We start from the raw sequence: 12544 nt of genomic DNA, 5'->3' as shown, positions 1-12544 counted from the left end.
CAGCCTTTATCTTATTTTGATAGAGACCAAGGACAGTGAGACAAGAGAAGAAAAATTAACATAGAAAAATTAACATATTATATATGACACTTCTTGCATGTAAGATTGTTTAATTGTGTTCAGCTATTTAGGATAATTATATCTAATCACATAATTCCTGTAAATTGGTGAAGTGACATAATTTAGATGTTTAACAAGAAACGTAGATTAAATAATTATAACATATAGCTGTAATTTATGGATAATGACAGCCAAATTTTAAACTTTGCAAAATAGTGTGATTGAACCTTCATAGAGATGTCTCACCATTTCAGTTTCCTATTTCTGACCAAGTGCAACAGCTTTGAAAGCTACATAATATAAACGCAAGGGCTTCCCTCTGTTTCTAGGATATCCTAAATATAGAGTGCTTAATAGACTAATGTGGTTTTAGCCTCTTCCCAGGAATTTAATATGAAATGAACTGCCTTAGAAGGAATTCAGGACTCCAGCTGCTTCTTGAGTGAAGTGGCCATTGGGAAACCTGGAAACTGTGCCCAAGCAATGGTGACTCTGACCCAGGATCTCTCATTCATATATTAATTGTTAAGTTCTGCACTGCATATGTATCAGTGACCATTATGTATGCTTTGTTGTGCCCCTGATGAGTGCTAGCCATTTGGTAGGGAGTGAAAAAGTTGGCTTAAAGCTCAACATTCAGAAAATGAAGATCATGGCATCTGGTCCCATCACTTCATGGGAAATAGATGGGGAAACAGTGGAAGCAGTGTCAGACTTTATTTTGGGGGGCTCCAAAATCACTGCAGATGGTGATTGCAGCCATGAAATTAAAAGATGCTTACTCCTTGGAAGAAAAGTTATGACCGACCTAGATAGCATATTGAAAAGCAGAGACATTACTTTGCCAACAAAGGTCCGTCTAGTCAAGGCTATGGTTTTTCCTGTGGTCATGTATGGATGTGAGAGTTGGACTATGAAGAAGGCTAAGCACTGTAGAATTGACGCTTTTGAACTGTGGTGTTGGAGAAGACTCTTGAGAGTCCCTTGGGCTGCAAGGAGATCCAACCAGTCCATTCTGAAGGAGATCAGCCCTGGGATTTCTTTGGAGGGAGTGATGCTGAAGCTGAAACTCCAGTACTTTGGCCTCTCATGCGAAGAGTTGACTCATTGGAAAAAACTCTGATGCTGGGAGGGATTGAGGGCAGGAGAAGATGGGGACAACAGAGGATGAGATGGCTGGATGGCATCACTGACTCGATGGACATGAGTTTGAGTGAACTCCGGGAGTTGGTGATGGACAGGGAGGCCTGGCGTGCTGCGATTCATGGGGTCGCAGAGTTGGACACTACTGAGTGACTGAACTGAACTGAACTGAACTGAGAGTCCAAGACAGCCAAGAAAAGAGAGGAGATGAGTAAGTGGGGCAAATGCAACATTGTTAAGTCTTCCAAGAGAACAAGTAAGATAAGAGTCTTTCAACAGGGAACTCTTGGAGATTTTCATGAGGACCTATAGTGAAGTATTGAATGTCAAGACCAGAAGGAGTAGTTGGGAGGCAATTCAGAGGTGAACTAGAGAAAGCACTTCTTTTAAGAAATTTCATAGTGAAGTAGAAGAGTGAAATCAGAGAAGAGGGTGTCTAGTGTGGCAGATTCATGTCAATGTATGGCAAAACCAATACAGTATTGTAAAGTAAAATAAAGTAAAAATAAAATTAAAAAATTTAAAAAAATAATAATAAAGGAGACTGCTGTCTTCCCCTTAGCCCAGTGGGACAGTGTATTTCAATCCCAATGGGAAGTATAATTTAAGTAGAAGTAAAGACACAAGTTGATAGACTCAGTGAAGTAAGTTGGGGCACTTTCCTGTGATGGCTTCCATCTGTTTATAAAGTTCCTCTGATGACTGAGCAAAGAGTTGAAGGAACCCAAACTTCACACTGAACAGCAGAGAGCAGGTAAATGTTTAACCATGAGAAGCAGTAGTAGGAACTGACACAGAATTTCATCCTCTTGTCCTCGTTCAGGGCTAAGTTAAGGTTGTTGACCATGAATGCAGTGCGCGTGTGCAGGTGTGAAGGCCAAGAGCAGGACTGATGTCCCCAGTTATGGCTTTGCCACCCAAGTGGGTAGGGATATCAAGAAATCTGGGAAAAGGGAAGTTGGGGTTGTAGATGGACCTTGGACTTTAATCGGGAGAGGAGAAGAAGTGAAGCACAGAAGGAGCCAAGAGAGATGTAAAGGATTCTGAGGACAGGAAATTCTGATGCAATCCACATTCAAGTATGTTTGAAAACTGAGGGGCAGAACTGAAACATTGAGAATATAGCTAGAGTGAAGAATGACTGAAGCTATTATATCAGAACTCAGCCAGAATGGAAGTGGCCCACAGGAATGAGGACAGAAGATAGCCCCTAAGAGAGAGTGTTTCTAAGAAGGCTGACTCTCATGGTTTTCATAGTTCTTTCAGATACCACAGTGTATCCTCAGCCAATTCCTTAGAAAATAATATACATTCAGGAAGTGTGCATGACTTTTAAAGATGTTAAACTTAAGTTTCTGGCACATTATTAGCATGAAAATATTATATGTAAGTTCCTGATACCAATGCCTTTTCAATAATAAAATTATGTATTAATAAACTGTGGTTAAGAATCAAAATTATATAAAAATTGAATAATTAATCCCAAATGGAGATCACTGCTCCTGTACACTGCCATCTATACAAAAATGAAACAAAACAGTGGCTTTGTAATGTCTGAATCTTAATAGGTAGAAGCTAAAGAAGAAAAGATCAATTAGTCAAAATAAATAGCTGATGTAAAAAAAAAAAAAAGCTGATATTAGAAGAAAGGAAAGAAAATCTGAGTACAGTAATGTACATGAGTGGCATGAGGGAAGAATCATTAATTTTTAAACCAAATGAACATATTTCTGAAATGTGATAATAAGCAAATGATAAAACCAAAACCATTTGTCTGACCATCATTGAAACATAGAGAATATATAAAAAATTATTACAGAATACATAATTATCAATGACTTAGAATTCCTCCTTCCTTATACTTTGATAATTCACCACACTGAAAGTGAACATAAGCTCTGTTTTTCATTTTTTATTATTTTCTAATTCTTTAGAATTTAGCTTATGGTTCCTAAGATGAAAATTACTTCTTGGCAAATGATCATGATTAAAATGATTATCATTTTATAGTAGAACTTGTGATTGGGGCTTTCAACTTGTAAATCAGAATGATTTTGTTGTTGTTCAGTTGCTCAGTCATATCCAACTCTTTTGTGACCCCATGTACTACAGCATACCAGGTTTTCCTGTCCTTCAGTCAGTCAGTTCAGTTCAGTCACTCAGTCGTGTTTGAGTCTTTGCAACCCCATGAATTGCAGCAGGCCAGGCCTCCCTGTCCATCACCATCTCCCGGAGTTCACTCAAACTCACGTCCATCAAGTCGGTGATGCCATCCAACCATCTCATCCTCTGTCGTCCCCTTTTCCTACTGCCTCCAATCCCTTCCAGCATCAGAGTCTTTTCTAATGAGTCAACTCTTCGCATGATGTGGCCAAAGTACTGGAGTTTCAGCTTTAGCATCACTCCTTCCAAAGAACACCCAGGGCTGATCTTCAGAATGGACTGGTTGGATCTCCTTGCAGTCCAAGGGACTCTCAAGAATCTTCTCCAACATCACAGTTCAAAAGCATCAATTCTTCAGCGCTCAGCCTTCTTCACAGTCCAACTCTCACATCCATACATGACTACTGGAAAAACCATAGCCTTCACTAGACGGACCTTTGTTGTTGTCCTGTCCTTCACCGTCTCCCAAACTCACGTCCATTGAATTGGTGATGCCATCTAACTATCTCATCCTCTGTCATTCCTTTCTCCTCCTGCTCTCGATCTTTCCAAGAATCAGGGTCTTTTCCAATGATCAGGATAATCAGAATGATAAGAGGAATATAAAGGAAAATAAGTGTCTGTACCCATATGTGTGTGCTTATATGTGTGTAAATGTGCACACACATGTATGACTTATGTGCATATGTTTCTTTACATATAGGCCAAGGACTTAGTGACACTGGTTTCTTTGCAGAGTTAGCAGTCATGACTGAATTATGTGCACTTTGATTATATGGCCTTCCAAGTAAAATTTCTGGAGGAACCATAACCATGTAATTCTCATTTGTATTTGAGTCATGATGTGTAATCCAACAATAGTCCGTGTGAAAATGGTTTCTTAAAAGTTATAAAATCATTGGTATTCTCAGTGAGAAAATTAAAGATAATTTTAAGAGACAGCATTACCACAGTTCCCGAAATTTCTTTCTTTTTATTTCATGGTCATGTTGAATACAAGGCAAGAAAGGAACCAAAGTGCCTACCTGAACAGAGCATACTTTAAGTCATATTCAGAAAAGGAAAGAAGTCCCCAGTTTCTGTATTTCAGAGACTGCCCGAGAAAAGCCATCACGGCTGGAATCAGGGGCAAGAGAAGCTGCATGGCTGGCATTATTCTTAGCTCTGTTTTTCACGTAACCATACTGTTTCCTCCGAGTGGCTGAGCAAAAGAATGGCTCACGCCTGTTCTGACAGCTCATTTGGAACACATAAAAGCCATCCTCATCAGGATGAGAAAATTATATCACTGATAAGCCAAACTTCTGTACCATTTGGATCCTAGTGTCTAGATAGAAAATGTGGCATTTTTAGACATTAAGACTATTTCGGATTCTTTTGAATTCCTCTAAGAGCAATTGGGTCTGATGCGATGGGTTTTTCCCTTATCTCCCGGGCTATGAAGAGCTCTTTTATCATCCCTGCCTTCAAGTTGGCAGAGTCCCTGGAATAGGTCAGAAAAAGCTTCCACAGATTTTTTTATATTATAGCATTGTTAGCTAAATTAATCCTTTCGCCTAGACTTTTTTCCCCTGAAGAGAAATTCTGTAAAGTTAATTGGAGTCTCAGGAAAAGAACTAACAAAAGGCAGAACTTCAGCTGGGTCAAACAGGCGTATTATCTCAAAACCAAAAAGATGAATTATGAGGGTGGATACTTGCTTTTAAATACAATTGAATTCTGAAAGAAAACAATGCGTCTTGTCCATTTCTTTTTCCTCAAGATAAGACAGTTCATGAACATTTGGAGGGGAATACTTTTTGATCTTATTATTCAGGATCCATAGTGAGAGGAATTATATAACTTGTCATAAATCTAGTAAGTATTTTATTAGACATATTAAATCTAATAGGTTATTAAGTATTTTACTCAGGAACCTCTCCTCTAGCTTAAATACCATGTTCCAAAATTGTATAAAAATGTTTCCTAGTCTCTCCTATAAGGAAACAGAGAAACAAATGGTTTTTTTCATTGTGAATTGTTAGCCATCCTATTTATAATATCCATAAGCACAATCTTGACACTAGAAACATCCTCAGTCTACTATTTTTTTAAACTATTTTATTATATTCTAGTATAAGGTCTTGTGTATCCATTAAACTGCTTTCTTGTATATTTCAAACACTATGACTTTAGATACATAAATTTCTCATTTCTTATTAATTTGTTAAATATTAAATTTTTATTTTTGTGTAATTGTTGTATGTTTGCCTCATTGTTATACATTGAACTTTATACATTGAGCTTTAGGAAGTAAATATACATTTTAAAATTTATACTTACATATGAATGTATGATATGGATTTGTCACCCTATGGGGCTTCCCAGGTGGTACTAGTGGTAAAGAACCCGCATGCCAACGCAGGACAGGTAAAAACACAGGTACGATCCCTGGGTTGGCAAGATCCCCTGGAGGAGGGCATGGCAACCCACTCCAGTATTATTCCCTGGAGAATCCCAGGGACAGAGGAGCCTGGTGGGCTACAGTCCATGGGTTCACAAGAGGCGGACAGCACTGAAGCAACTTTTTTGATCAGAAAGGATACGCTTTTAACTAATGTGGCCACTAGATGGCACTGATCTGCCTTTGGAAACTGCCAGCTTTCAGAGAAAAACAAAAACAAAAAACAAAAAAACTTAATCAACAAATATAACTCTTTTCTTAACCAATAAACTTTTAAGTGTGCGATGAGTTTTTAATATTAACAAATATGATTAAAAAGTAGTTCAGTTCAGTTCAGTCACTCAGTCGTGTCCTACTCTTTGCGACCCCATGGTCTACAGCGCGCCAGGCTTTCCTGTCCATCATCAACTCCCGGAGCTTACTCAAACTCATGTCCATCCAGTCGGTGATGCCATCCAACCATCTCATCCTCTGCCGTCCCCTTCTCTTCCCACCTTCGATCTTTCCCAGCATCAGGGTCTTTTCCAATGAGTCAGTTTTTCGCATCAGGTGGCCAAAGCTGAAACTTCAGCATCAGTCCATCCAATAACTATTCAGGATTGATTTCCTTTAGGGTTGACTGGTTTGACCTCCTTGCAGTCCAAGGGACTCTCAAGAGTCTTCTCCAACACCACAGGAATCTAAGAGTTCAATGCTGAATTTGAAAATTCATCCTTGCCAATCTTCATAAATATCTCTTTTTAAAAAGTGTTCATTCCTTTTTCCAATTTTGAGTCACTATTGGTCCCAGAGTTAAATTTTTAAGTTACTTAATATAGGCCAAGTTATGCAAATTAGTCTATCAACTTTTTTTTTTTCAGAGAAGGAATTTGTTGGCTTTCTCTTTTAGCTACCCATTACGAATCTTAAGGTAAAATAGGATTCTTTGTTTGCATCATGTTTACTTGACTTTGGTTCCATATTACTTTTTAGACAGGAAGATAATGTTTATCTAACACAAAGATGCATAGTAAGAACATTCCATTATTTCTTTAAAAAACAGACATTTTATTCTTCCCAATAGAAATATTAGAAATATTTTTGTCAGTTCACTGAGCTTTAATTTGCCCTTATGTGGACTAATGAAGTTAAATGCAATATGGTAAATTAGTTTGGGATATAACATGTCCATTAAATACCACAATGCTTTGGACTAACAAAGAATCTATATCAAGGTGCACGGTCCAGGAAAGGTTCATCAAAATTACCTGTAGAGTTTCTTAAAAGTACAGAAACACAGACTCCACTAAATACCTATTTACTGGATTGGAAGATGTTTGATGCAAACATGACATCTGTACTGGTTAAAGGCCTTAAATATAGTGTTTTAGTTTGCAGCCAGAGATGAAAACTATTATTCTTAAAGAGGAAATTTGATTCAAGAGCATGATCTTTCTTAAACACCCAGCACCGTAGCTCAGCACACTGGAATCTGGAGCCAGCTTGCTTCTACTCTGCTACTTATGAGTTCTGTGACATGCGTGCTCAGTTAGTCGTGGCCCACTCTGTGCAAACCTATGGACCATAGCCCGCCAGGTTTCTCTGCCTATGGAAGTCTCAAGGCAAGAATACTGGAGTGGGTTGCCATGCCCTCCTCCTAGGCATATTTACTCTTGTAAAAATATAGTTGCCCTCTATATTGATAAGCTAAAAGTTTATAAAAATTTATATTACTTTGCTATATCTATTTTTATTTTATTTTACATTGAGTGAGAGTCACATGGATTAAATTGTATAAAGAAAAGAATGAAGACAGTGAGGTAACAATTTAAAAGAAACACATAAAATCTTCATAAATTATTTAGCAAACTTCTGGAGTTACCAAGAAATTAGTCACACTGAAAATTAAGTATGGATAATGAAGAACTGATTACAGATCTTTTTCTTTTTTTCCATTGTCATGTTTATTTCATAAGTCCTATTGGAAAAGTAAAAAAAGGAAAATTAAATGTGTTCTATTTATAAGGGATTTATATTCTGATGTGATCATCAAGGCATGGGCCAATATCATAAAATTAAGACTATAGCTAGACTTTTCTTTTTTTTTATTTTTATTTTTACTTTATTTTACTTTACAATACTGTATTGGTTTTGCCATACATTGACATGAATCCACCACGGGTGTACATGCGTTCCCAAACTTGAACCCCCTCCCACCTCCCTCCCCATAACATCTCTCTGGGTCATGACAGTGCACCAGCCCCAAGCATGCTGCATCCTGCGTCAGACTTAGACTGGCGATTTGATTCTTACATGATAGTATACATGTTAGAATGCCATTCTCCCAAATCATCCCACCCTCTCCCTCTCCCTCTGAGTCCAAAAGTCCGTTATACACATCTGTGTCTCCTATGCTGAAAAGAAGCATTTAGTAATTAAACCTTACTGAAATTTGAAGTTGGGATCATATGGACTCCCTCCAAAACTCTCTCAGAGCACATGTATCATAATCTCTTATTCTATTGTCTTGGGTGCTACTGCCATGGAGTCCAGAAGTATTCCACAATTTCCTTTGCCTGAAATTATCCTTCTTTTTTAATCTAGTAATTAAAGTTCTCTCATTCAAACTTAGTTCAAGTATCACCAACTCCAGAAATCTTTCCAACTCTCCTATAAACCACTTACTCCGAAAGCCACCAATCCCTCTGTTTTTAGGCCTTTGGGGTTATTATATTAATACTTTGTAGGGCTAAGGTGATATAGCTGTGATGTCTCCAATTGTATTATAAGCTATAGAGAACAAAGAACCCTGACTGCCATAGTGTGATATTTTTAGCCCTGGCATGATGGAGCCTCTTAATCAGAATTTATGATGCTGATTTTTCTTTCTCTTTGTTGTTTTTTTAGTTGCTAAGTTATATCTGACTCTTTTGTGACCCCATGAACTGTAGCCCGCTAGGCTCCTCTATCCATGGGATTTCCCTGGAGTGGGTTGCCATTTCCTCCTCCAGGGGATCTTCCCGACACTAGGATGGAATCTGCGTCTCTTGCACGGGCAAGGGGATTCTTTACCACTGGAGCCACCTGGGAAACCCCTTCTTTCCTTTAGGGCTTTCTTATAACCCTAGACATATTGATATTTATAATACTGGAAAAGTCTAGATTACATTCTAAATGATTGAGATTTGGAAAACTTTTCTCATGGTTTACTCAGTAGATTGAGTAATGAGTAACTAGAATGAAACAGAAAGTTTGACCCATCGGAATCGTGGAAATTTGGTCATTAAAACTCTTTAAACAGTATCAGCACCAACCACTGATGCAGTAATAAGAAATACTTTGAAACAATTCTTATACAGACAGAAAATGAACCAACCGTAATTTATGTGTATATTTGTATTTATAGCTATGTAGTTTTAAAGATCAACTCTGTTATCAAAGAATGAAAACATTATATTTTAAGTAATATCTTGGTTTTGAAGCTCAGTCAATAAATGAGTTAAGCAGCTTTTTTTTTTTACCTTGTTCATTTCATGATATTCATTCTCTAGAATTTAGCCATTTTTTTTAAAAAAAAAAAAAGAAAAGCAGACTAAAAGCAGAAAGGCTCATTTTGACTTTTAAATTATAGGAACAAAATATGTTTTTGATATTTATCAAGGAGTTAATTGAGTGATTCATTTGCTGTTTCATCATTATATTGTTATAGCATGTTGATGTGTGATTTAGTTTCCATTAACTGTTGCTAGAAGATTAATCTAGTTTAAGATGCTGACTAGGCAAGCAAAATGTTCACTCACTGCAAGCATTTTATAATTAACTCAGCAGCACAGATAAATAAAGAGGCAATCTTATAGTAACACAGAGGACATGATATGACTGGTTTCTGAAGAAACACATTTTAAATAGCAATTCATTGATTTATAGGTGGATACTTGTAAGTAGAGGGAAAAAAACCTTTCGCTTGATATTAAACTATGACATTTTGTCCAAACTTGCAGTATTCCTTAATTTTCATGATCAAAAATATGTTGAAGACAATAAAATACATGCTGAACAGCACAGTACATTTCTAATTTGTAATGGTGAAATATATAATCATTCATGTTCTTTCCATGTGCAAGAAGGAGACTGCTATTCCACTCTTAAAATTATAGACCAAATTTAAGAAAGGAGATACTTGAATTATCACATTTCTGAAATTTTTCTCCTTTTTCAAAATGGAAAATGGGTTACAAATATGCAGGTGATATTAAATGTGCAGTGAGACTTCTATCATGAGAAAATATAACTAAAGCATACCCAGACACACCTTGGATTCCAATACATGTGTTGAAATCCCCAGACAGATTTACAAGAGCAAAATGTATTATCTGGGAAATCGGTAAATGGAGAACTTCCCCAATCACAAAGCATTACTGGCTTCAAACTATTCTTAGGATAACCAGTTATGGCCTCTTGGGATATCAGTCATTCTTTCCAAACCGAATCCAAATAGGAGACAGAGAATGTACTCAAATAGCACCTTCCCTCTGACCTTTGCTTGTTCCTTTTGATCCCAATGACTAACACACCTGAATCATGCTCCATTTCTCTGTTCCAATAATAATAGCTGGCATTTATATAATGCTTGTTTTATGCCAAACACTAGTCTTAGTATTTTATAGCTACTAGAATGCTTATTCCTTGTAATAACCTTATGGGGTAGGTAGTAGTATCATTACAATCTCATTTTACAGATAAAGAAACAGACACAAAGAGAATAACCAACATGACCAAGGTCATGAAGCTGTGTAAGCAAAGCAGACAGGACTTAAACCAAGAAAGTCTGTTCCAGAGACTGTGTAATATTCAGTATTCAAAACTACACACACACGCGTACGCACACACACACACACACACACACACACACACACACACACACACCAGCAAACAAACATATCTTATGTTCCTTCTGGGAATACAAAGAAGAAACTGGTAAGTTTATATGCAGAATGCTGTCACCACCCACCTCCTTAATTTTATGTTTTATTCCTTGCTTGCATTGATCTGTAGATGAAATTTGATACCATTTCTTCAGTTTAAGAAAGTCAGAAACCAGATTTCATATTTTATGTATGCAGAGATACTTTCCTGATTCACAACCAGAGGTTAGTGCTAGAGGTTAGTGATTGCACTTAAATGAGACTCATTTCAAACAAAGTCAAAAGTAAGTAATCTGATTTGGCAATACGTTGTGTTTTTAGAAGTCTTGTATTCTCTCCAAACCATCCTGTCCTCAGGGAATTCATTAGCTCACAGCTAGACCTGTGGCAGATCCAGCTCAGATTGGTATTTTGAGCGTGTGTGTATGTATGTAGCCTCTCCGTAGTTGCAATTTTCAGTTTGGTAAATACTTCAGATAAACAGCTTCATTATTTTTTTTTCTGTAAGCGGAAGATAATTGTGTAAATTATAACTAAATTCCATATAAACTATGATCTCTTTATAATTACCTCAATTAATGTTTTTAATTGTCATAATGATTCACTTTTTATTCTAATACCTGAGGCATTTTCAGTAACTCTCTGACACAACAACATATTGCAATTGCTCATGGTCTATATGTCTAACAGAAATTTCCCCCCTTAAATATATATGGAAGCTTCTTGACTTATAAACAGGTTCTGAAAGGTTAAGGTCATCCCTTTTTAAACCCAAAATGACATCATTCAGTTGTGTGCTTCAACTACCTGTGAGACACAACAAAGAAGACAAATGGTATGACACATTTTATAGTTTTTTGAAGGTTACAATTTCCTTTACAGAATTTTCTTAAACTTCTAGAGTAAAATTCCTCATTTCTCCTATGTCACATTCTGATACTTCATTGATCATCATAAAGACAAACTCTTCTAGAAGCAGAAATAAAGAGAAAAATTAATGAATCTAATAGTTTGATTGACCTACCATATTATGGCTTCTTGATGGGCCCAGCTCGAAGGAATACACAACAAAAGAAATCAGGACGTTTTGGCCAAAACTGAAATTGCCCAGAAAAAAATTTACATTAATTAAAAAGAAGTAAATTGCCTGATGCCAGAGTGTAACTAGAGAAGTTTTTAAAATTTCTATTAACTCAGGGAAATTCTAGAGTTTTGGTTGGTCTAATGAACCTGCCCTACATGCCCTGAGAATGTCTTCTGGTCATTGATTTCCTTTACAAACAAAAAGAGAAACTACAGACTTGGCACATTTTCTACCAAGTGTTAGAATTAGAGAAGTAGAGACAAGTTCAGGCACATGCAAGGACATAAATAAAGAAGCAAAAGCAGTGACATGTAAGGTTAAAAAGTTGGGGGAGTGTTGAATCAAGAGCCTTCTTACAGAACTACAGTGTCAGATATATTACTTGAATGAAATTCTATCATGTCAACATTTTGTTTACTTATGAATCTTATGTTCCCTAGAATCATTAAATGCCAAGGAGAATGCATTTATTGTTGAAAAGTCCTATACTAAAAATAAGGAAGTAGTAAGGGGGGATATTTGTATTTTCATCAGAGAATCTTATATATTTTGAAGAGGTATTAGGTCTTCCTATTGAAATATACTTTCTTAACATATTGTGTCCAACAATGCTGAAAATATGAGATCAAAAAATCTATTTTGTGAATGTTTCTCCTGAAATGATAATCTCTTCTCTCCATTAAATAAAGATTTAAATACTATGAGTGGCATGTGGATGAGAAACTGAATTTATGAGTTCTTATATTT

At 36.6% G+C, this 12544-nt stretch overlaps 1 protein-coding gene and 1 long non-coding RNA gene across 10 annotated transcripts in view; one reads left to right on the top strand and one right to left on the bottom strand.

Moving 5' to 3' along the window:
- ROBO1 (roundabout guidance receptor 1) overlaps nucleotides 1–12544 on the top strand; it is a 1286018-nt gene that overhangs the window by 426689 nt on the left and 846785 nt on the right. The gene's annotated exons all lie outside the window — the stretch shown is intronic.
- Nucleotides 1–12544, bottom strand: part of LOC132659886 (uncharacterized) — a 69513-nt gene that overhangs the window by 54748 nt on the left and 2221 nt on the right. Inside the window, exon 2 of the long non-coding RNA XR_009600857.1 lies at nucleotides 11738–11810. This is a non-coding gene — a long non-coding RNA (uncharacterized LOC132659886). The remainder of the gene's footprint in view (nucleotides 1–11737; nucleotides 11811–12544) is intronic.

Source organism: Ovis aries, chromosome 1 (assembly GCF_016772045.2).
Source record: "Ovis aries strain OAR_USU_Benz2616 breed Rambouillet chromosome 1, ARS-UI_Ramb_v3.0, whole genome shotgun sequence".
NCBI lineage: Eukaryota > Metazoa > Chordata > Mammalia > Artiodactyla > Bovidae > Ovis > Ovis aries.
This window is presented reverse-complemented; position numbering and strand designations above follow the sequence as displayed.